The sequence below is a fragment of the Carcharhinus amblyrhynchos genome, chromosome 10 (genome assembly GCF_965287045.1).
Source record: "Carcharhinus amblyrhynchos chromosome 10, sCarAmb.v2.hapA, whole genome shotgun sequence".
Classification (NCBI taxonomy): domain Eukaryota; kingdom Metazoa; phylum Chordata; class Chondrichthyes; order Carcharhiniformes; family Carcharhinidae; genus Carcharhinus; species Carcharhinus amblyrhynchos.
The window spans coordinates 68,149,614-68,158,376 of record NC_137333.1 but is presented as its reverse complement, the minus strand read 5'-3'; the positions used below and the strand labels follow the sequence as shown (position 1 = coordinate 68,158,376).

General features: G+C 42.7%; 1 non-coding gene across 1 annotated transcript; it reads right to left on the bottom strand.

Moving 5' to 3' along the window:
- Positions 1 to 3,579: 3,579 nt before the first annotated feature.
- trnac-gca (transfer RNA cysteine (anticodon GCA)) lies at positions 3,580 to 3,651 on the bottom strand. Its single transcript has one exon. It is a non-coding gene; the product is annotated as a tRNA-Cys (tRNA).
- Positions 3,652 to 8,763: the final 5,112 nt, after the last annotated feature.

Below are 8,763 nucleotides of genomic sequence, written 5' to 3'. Positions count from 1 at the left end.
CACTGGCACATCAGAGAGGGGAAAGTTATCTGGCCACAGTGTTCCAGGAGGCACTCCTATGGTTAGGTAATTCTGATTTTTCCATGGTCAAGGACAAGTGGATGTGACTGCGAGGGAGGTAAATATGCAAACCCAGCAGGGATTCATCCAGCTCTGCAATTCTCCTTATGTGACAAAAGGATGCATTGTTCTGCAAGAATCTTACTTTTCTCATACTTTGCATACTAGAAGATGTGACTAGAGCATTAACAAAAATAAAATAGAAAAATCTTCTTCAGGTGTCAAGGATGGATTATTCCCACATCATGTATGGAATCTAATATTGCTGCTATATAAAATTGTTTTTCCACACTAAGAACATAAGAACATAAGAAATAGGAGCAGGAGTAGGCCATCTAGCCCCTCGAGCCTGCCCCGCCATTCAGTAAGATCATGGCTGATCTGTCGTGGCTCAGTTCCACTTTCCCGCTTTCTCCCCATAACCCTTAATCCCCTTGCCTACCAAAAACCTATCTACCCGCGTCTTAAATATATTTAACGAGGTAGCCTCCACCACTTCAACGGGCAGAGAATTCCAGAGATTCACCACCCTTTGAGTGAAGAAGTTCCTCCTCAACTCTGTTCTAAACTGCGCCCCCCCCTTATCTTGAGGCTGTGCCCTCTAGTCCTGCTGTCCTTTCTGAGCGAGAAGAACCTCTCCACCTCTACCCTATCCATCCCCTTCATCATCTTATATGTCTCAATAAGATCTCCCCTCATCCTTCTAAACTCCAACGAGTACAAGCCCAGTCTATTCAGCCTCTCTTCATAGTTCAACCCCCTCAACTCCGGTATCAGCCTAGTGAACCTCCTCTGTACTTCCTCCAAGGCCAAAATATCGTTGCGCAAGCACGGCGACCAAAACTGCACACAGTACTCCAGCTGCGGCCTCAGCAATGCCCTGTACAGTTGCAGCAAGACCTCCCTACTTTTATATTCCGTCCCCCTTGCTATGAAGGCCAGCATCCCATCAGCCTTCCTGACCACCTGCTGCACCTGTAGGCTGGGTTTTTGCGACTCATGCACAAGGACCCCCAGGTCCCTCTGCACCATAGCATGCTACAGCTTTTCGCCCTTTAAGTAGTAGTCCTTCCTACTATTATTCCTGCCAAAGTGGATAACCTCACACTTGCCAACATTGTATTCCATCTGCCAGGTCCTCGCCCACTCGCTCAGCCTATCTAGATCCCTCTGCAGACTTTCTACACCCGCCGCACAATTTGCTTTTCCACTTATCTTTGTGTCATCAGCAAATTTCGACACTTTACACTCAGCTCCCTCCTCCAGATCATCTATATAAATGGTAAATAGCTGAGGCCCCAGCATCGATCCCTGGGGCACTCCACTAACCGCCAATCCGAATAGCACCCATTGACACCTACTCTCTGCCTCCTATTTGACAGCCAATCCTCTATCCATGGTAACACCTTACCCCCAACTCCATGCCCCCTAACCCTCTGCAACAACCTTTTGTGCGGCACCTTATCAAACGCCTTCTGAAAATCGAGAAACACCACATCCACCAGTTCCCCTCCGTCCACCGCACTAGACACGTCCTTATGGATTCCAATAAATTCGTTAGACACGACTTCCCCTGAACGAATCCGTGCTGCATCTGCTCTATCAAACAATTCTTCTCTAGATGCCTTGCTATTTCTTCTTTGATGACGGATTCAAGCATTTTTCCTACAACAGACGTTAAACTAACTGGTCTATGGACGTTTGCAGTTTTAAAAGCCATTATAATTGCTTACTTTCAGAAACAACCAGAAATTGTGGGCAAGGCACCTATGATTTTCCAGAAACTCATTCACTGCCTGCAAGTTTTTGGCTTAGAAACTTTTAGTCACATTCTTAACTTTTAATTTACAAGGATCATTGTCATTAAAACCCCTCTGGTTCACCAATATATAAATTAGGCTTGTACTCATTAGAGTTTAGAAGAATGAGGGGAGATCTCATTGAGACGTATAAGATGATGAATGGGATGGATAGGATAGAGGTGGAGAGACTCTTCCCGCTCAGAAAGGACAGTAGGACTAGGGGGCACAGCCTCAAGATAAAGGGGGGGGACGGTTTAGAATGGAGTTGAGGAGGAACTTCTTCACTCAAAGGGTGGTGAATCTCTGGAATTCTCTGCCCGTTGAAGTGGTGGAGGCTACCTCGCTAAATATTTTTAAGACGCGGGTTGATGGGTTTTTGGTAAGTGAGGGGATTAAGGGTTATGGAGAGAGGGCGGGAATGTGGAACTGAGCCACGACAGCTCAGCCATGATCTTATTGAATGGCGGGGCAGGCTCGAAGGGCTAGATGGCCTACTCCTGCTCCTATTTCTTATGTTCTTATGTTCTTAATATCCTGTGGTCAGGAAATCTGTATTCTTACCCAGTCTGGCCTTCGTCACTGCAGAACCATAGCAATGTGATTGACTCTTAACTGTCCTCTGAAGGCAGTTCAGGGAGTTACGTAGCTCATTGGGCCGAAGGGCCTGTTTCCCAAGCTGTTTTTGTTCTTTGAAATTGCCTAGCAAACCACTCAGGGATAATTAGGGGTGGACAACAAACGCTGTCCAGTTAGCAACACTGACATTCCATGAAAGAATTTTAAAAAAATTATAATGTCATCCAGATTCTTCACAAAGTAATGAGGGCAGACCAAGTGACTGGGCGACGTGCAACATAACCCATACCAGAGAGGGATCCTATCACACTAAAGCATGCAGGTATTCGTAAATAAGGAATGAGCACCAATACAGGGGAGGAAGTGGTAGCAGATGTGAGTTATGGTTCCGCTTCTCTCGCCACACCGACTCCTTACTTGCTCAAAATCTATCATATTTGTAACTTTTCCCAGTTCTTATGAAAGGTCACAATTGCCAGCTTTTTTTTTTCAATTCAGCATGCATGTGTTTGCTTTTCCCATCAGTATTCCGTTGTTGAAACATAAATCTATTGAAGTAATAAAAGTCTATCTGACTCATTTTAAAGGTGATTTACTGAGGATCAATTATCATAAAAACCCATCTGGTTTACTAATGCCCTGTGGTAAGAAAACCTGCTATTCTTACCCAGTTTGGTCTAAGTGACTCCAGACCTGCAACAAAGTGATTGATTCTTAACTGCCCTCTGAAATCATCTAACAACCCACTCAAGGGCAATTAAGGTTGGGCAACAAATGTTGGTCTGATTAGTGACCTCCATAATTCATAAACGAATAAAGGGCTAATTTGCTGAATTTATTTTGAAGTTTACTGTTTCAGATTTGCACAAACGAAAACATATTTTCATGTACTTGAGACCTACATTTTAATAGAGCATGGTTAGAGCGCCAATTCGGCTCTTGATGTCAATGTTAACGCTTTGAAAGTTAACTCAGCGAGTGTCAATTGCTTTTTATCTGTAGCCCTGCAATTACCTGTTTTAAAATAATGTCCGCTTCCTTTACGAAAGCAACGATGTAACCTAATTTAATATTATACGCTCTAGCTACAACGTTCTAAAATTTATCACAAAGAAAACATTTTCGGTGGCTGTTCAAAATGAGGGGGCACCCGGATTTGAACCGGGGACCTCTTGATCTGCAGTCAAATGCTCTACCACTGAGCTATACCCCCACTGACGCTACTTACGTTAGCAATACATTTACTTCAAAAAGGAATGCGCATGAACGGCGCTACGACGAGTGATGTCATCAGTTATTTCTGATATTATTATCACCATGGCGACTTTATGCCTGTAGATTGTACAGCTCTATTGTGACGCACAGAGAGCGAACGTTGATACACAGAGTGGAACGCTATCGCCTGAAGGTGCCGTTCAATCTGATACATTTCCACAGCCACTCAATGCTTTGTCTACTTTACGTACCTGTTACATCACAGCTTTCCTTCCCAGTCCGGATTGTTTAAATGTTAATTAAATGTATAAACCTATAGGTTTGTTTAACATTGCAACACGCAAAGACAACTTGCGTTTCTGCAATTGATCTGAATTTGTTGGTGGAGTTTCTAGAGCTGTGAATAGCTACAAGTTTCACAACACTAGGTTAAAGTCCAACAGGTTTATTTGGTAAGAAAGCTAGTGGCGTTTGCTACCAAATAAACCTGTTGGATTTTAACCTGGTTTTGTGAGACTTCTTACTGTGTTTACCCCCGTCTAACGCCGGCAGTTCCACATCATGAATACCTACAAGCACAGCCTGCGATTACTGTTTTGGTCATTTATTGCGAAGTTCTTTGGGAACAAAACCAAGATCTGCTGCTTGGGTCACGTTTTGTCTAGACCTTATTCAATGTTGGTGCAGGAGAGTATCGAAATGTTTCACTGAAAGGAAAAGAAATTGTGTAGATTACATGATCGCCAAAAACCCAATCTGCAGGTGCAGCAGGTAATCAAAAAGGCGAATGGAATGTTGGCCTTTATAGCGAGGGGGATAGAATATAAAAGTAGGAAGGTCTTGCTGCAACTGTACAGGGCACTGCTGAGGCCGTAACTAGAGTACAGTGTGCAGTTTTGGTCACCGCATTTGCGAAAGGATTTATTGGCCTTGGAGGGAGTACAGAGAAGGTTTACTAAGCTGATACCGGAGATGAGGGAGTTAGCCTATGAAGAGAGATTGAATAGACTGGGTCTGTACTCGTTAGAGTTTAGAAGGCTGAGGGGGGATCGTTATAGAGACATATAAGATAATGAAGGGGCTAGATAGGGTAGAGGTAGAGAGATTCTTCCCATTTAGAAGGATAGCAGGCCTAGAGGGCACAGCGTCAAAGTAAGGGCGGGGGGAGCCAGTTTAGATCGGAGTTGAGGAGGAACGTCTTCACTCAAAGGGTGGTGAGTCTCTGGAAGTCTCTGCCCATTGAAGTGGTGGAGGCTACCTCGCTGAATATATTTAAGTCATGGGTAGATAGGTTTCTGATAGACAAGGGAATTAAGGGTTATGGGGAGAAAGCGGGAAAGTGGAACTGATTCACTTCAGATCAGCCATGATCTTATTGAATGGCGGAGCAGGCTCGAAGGGCTAGATGGCCTACTCGTGCTCCTATTTCTTATGTTCTTATGTAGATTAGAAATCTGAAACAAACAAACCGGCTGGAAACATAAAGCAGGTGGATCAAAAGAGAAACGGAATTTGCTGGAAATGTTCAGCATCTGTGGAGAGAAACATAGAGCTAAGATATCGGGTCCATAACGCAGCATTTTGCTTTTGTCTGCAAGTTAGTTAGGTAAAGCTTTTAGGAGACCACGGAGCATGACTTATTCAGTAAGTTTTGATCTAGTTTCGGGAAAAAAGGTAAACAGCATTTCTGCCGCAGCTCCTGATTTCCAACAATTTCCCCAATGGACAGTCCCACCCTCAGCATTCTAATGTGTAATGAAAACCCTCTGTTAGCTTTACAGATCATCCAGATTTAAATGTAGACCTTCTCAATTGCCAGGCATGCTAAACTATACGAGGGAACTGTAAATGATGGAGGCTTGTCGGCCCACCTGAATTCATCTTTTCAGAAAACAGGATAACGAATACTTGTATTAGTGGTGGGCAGCCTGCAGGTCGGGATGCATCTGTGTTCTGAGTGTGGCCCACCAGACACTTTGTTAACCCTTGTCCATGCACAGGGTTGCCACATTCAGCTAATTTCCACCTGTGTTTTCCTTTCCTACCGATATGGCTGAAATGATACACACATAAAGCAAGAGCAAGTGAAGTGAGGTACCTGCTGATGGCTCACAACATTGACTGTGAGAGCCATGCGCTCCCTCTGAAGCCAAAGTGTAATTTTTATTTGTTTTTACCATTTGAAGTTGATGATATTAATATATAAATGATGAAGCATTTTCTGTAACTTATGAGATATTTGGCATGTATCAAATTTATGTAATCTTATTCATGGAGTCAGGATTAGTCAACAAGCCTGACTTCAATCTTGCAGCCCCCTCACTAGCCTGGGCTTCTCATCACTCATTCCTACTATAGTTTTAACATTAGAGGAAATATCCCAAAGCATTTAATGCAAGGCGAAAAATGGAGACTGAGCAAATAAATCAAATATTAAAAGTAGTGACTCAAATGCTACCTGTAGAGTGGGTAAGGAGTATCTATTTCCCTTCATTGAAGGGCCAGTCACAAGGTTTAAGATGCGAGGGGCAAGGCTTAAAGATGTACGAGGCAAGTTTTTTTACGCAGAGGGTGACGGGTGCCTGGATCTTGCTGCCGGGGGAAGAAATGGAAGCAGATACAATTGTGACTTTTAAGAGGCGTCTTGACAAATACATGAATAGGATGAGAATAGAGAAATATGGTCCCTGGAAGAGTAGAGGGTTTTATTTCTAGCAGCATGATTGGTTCAAGCTTGGAGGGCTCAAGGGCCTGTTCCTGTCCTGTAATTTTCTTTGAGGGGGCATAGATTCAAAGTTAGGGGCAGGAGGCTTGGGGGGGAGGTTAGGAAAAACTTTGTTACCCAGAGGGTGGTGACAGTCTGGAATGCGCTGCTGGAACAGTGATGGAGGCGAGTTGCCTCATCCTTTAAAAATTATCTGGATGAGCACTTAACACACCATAACATTGAGGGCTATATGAGCCAAGTGCTGGCTGATGGGATTAGGTAGGAATTCAGGCATTTCTAATATATCAATGTAGACTCGATGGGCCGAAGGGCCTTTTCTGCACTGTACAATTCTCTGGAATGCTTGCTCAAAGTAGAACCAGTTAAAAGGGAAAACAGAGAGGCAGAATTGCAGAGTATGGATCCTAGGTGGCTGAAGGCAGTCACCAATAATGGGATAAAGGTAAAGGTTGGGGATACATAAGGTCAAAATCAGAGGAATGGAGGGATTGGTCAGGGAGAAGAGAAAGATGTTCCAGATCTGAAAGGTTATAGAGGTAGTGGAAGAGGAAGCCATGAAAAGATTTTAAAATTGAAACATTAGGGAACCAGGGGACAATATTGGTCACGAGCAGGTGTCCTTGGAGCAGAATAGGATGGAGCAGCAGGAGTATCAATGAACCAGTATGCAGGGAATGGGAAGTTGACAGGAAGAGTATTTGAATAATTGAATAGGAACTTTAAAACAACACAATGAGGGTTTCATCAGCTGATGAACAGAAATTTCACCTGTCTTTGTGCCTAATGTACAATTCTAACACTGGAATCAGCCTTGCATCCAATGCTTGAATACCTTACTTGTATTTTGGCAGCCAGGACTAGATGTAGCACTCAAATTGAGATCTGATCACATCGTGATAATTAATAAAGGAAGGGCAAGTTATATTTTATGTGGTATTCTGACAGTGTCAGGCTGTGCCTTTGTCAATACCATAATGTAGACAACATTAGGTATTGTTACTTTTCAACATTTCTGACTAGTATCACTCAAGATTTAATAAGTCTACATAAGATCCTTGGACAGTGGGTATAACCCTCAAAATTTTATCTTTACCACTCGTGCTGCCTGGTTAAGTTAAAGAAGCAGAGTTGGAAAATAATTGCATGCAAAAGCATCACAAAATTAGTATCTAAATTTTAATCCCTGGGCCTTAAAAGGACTACATTGTAGACACTTTCCTGGTTTTGAATTTTCAGTGAACTGCCTGCTAGCTGTGATAACCCTACCTGGATCCAGTTTGGGCAGTCTAAATTCAAGTCAGCCGTAGAATAGTCATGACTCATGGACATGGTGAGTGTAAGAAATGGAACTGTCACACACATGTGGAATGCAAAGTTCTCTTCTTAGTTGGGATGGAGACACATTGCTGGGTCAGAGCGAAGAAAGCTTCATTCAACATTTTAGCAGTGCCAGATCTGATCTAAGTATCTGATATCCACAGCAGATCTAGAAAGAGGTTACATGGTTTGTGTCGAGATTCATCCTGGGCAGTTGCGTAATACGGGTTTTGGTGCTTTATGGGGACACACACCATTCATGATGATCATCAGCTGCTGCCATGAGGACCATCAACTTGGTGTAAGATGCTGTCTTGTCAGCCTGAAACTAGTCTTCCAATGCATCGATAAGAGTGCTGCAGATTGACGCATTTTCAGATCTGGGACTGTCCTAAGGTATGCACTAAAGCTTGGTGCAGCTGCTGCAAAGGCTCAGTGGTGGAAATCTGCTGTCTAAGGCTCTCTTAACATAAATTCCTCAGGCGGGGTGCACAAGAGAATGTTTTACATTCATGTATATTGTAAATATAACCTCTGATTGTGAGCATCTTAGATGCAAAATATTGGATTAGAAGAAACTGATCTAATCTATCTAGTACTTTATTTGAGGTCAAATTTGAACCATTTTTACATATGTTATGATTAAGATGTTTTTTGGGGAAAAGATATATGGATGTTCCATTCCAACATTGCTTTTCCTGGTGAACAGAAAAAAAATCAGTAGAAGATTTGAAAAGAAAGACAACTCATCTGAGGACATGGAGCCTTTGTTGCACTGCCAACTATGTGCTTAGTGATGCATTGCATAAAAAAAGAACAAAAATAAATAATGGCCATAAAGATTGATAGCCAGAAGCCATATTGAGAATTTGACATGCTCCTTAAATTATATCAATTGGTTGAAACATAAATCCCATTAGATATAATCACGTTTCAGCAGGGCTTGTGGAAAATGACTTGCAGAAATATGAAAGGCTCATTATTCATCCTGATCTTAACACAACAGGTGGATGTTTTACTGCTGTAATTTTGTTGACAGCTCGGTGGAAGCTGTTTTGGCATGCA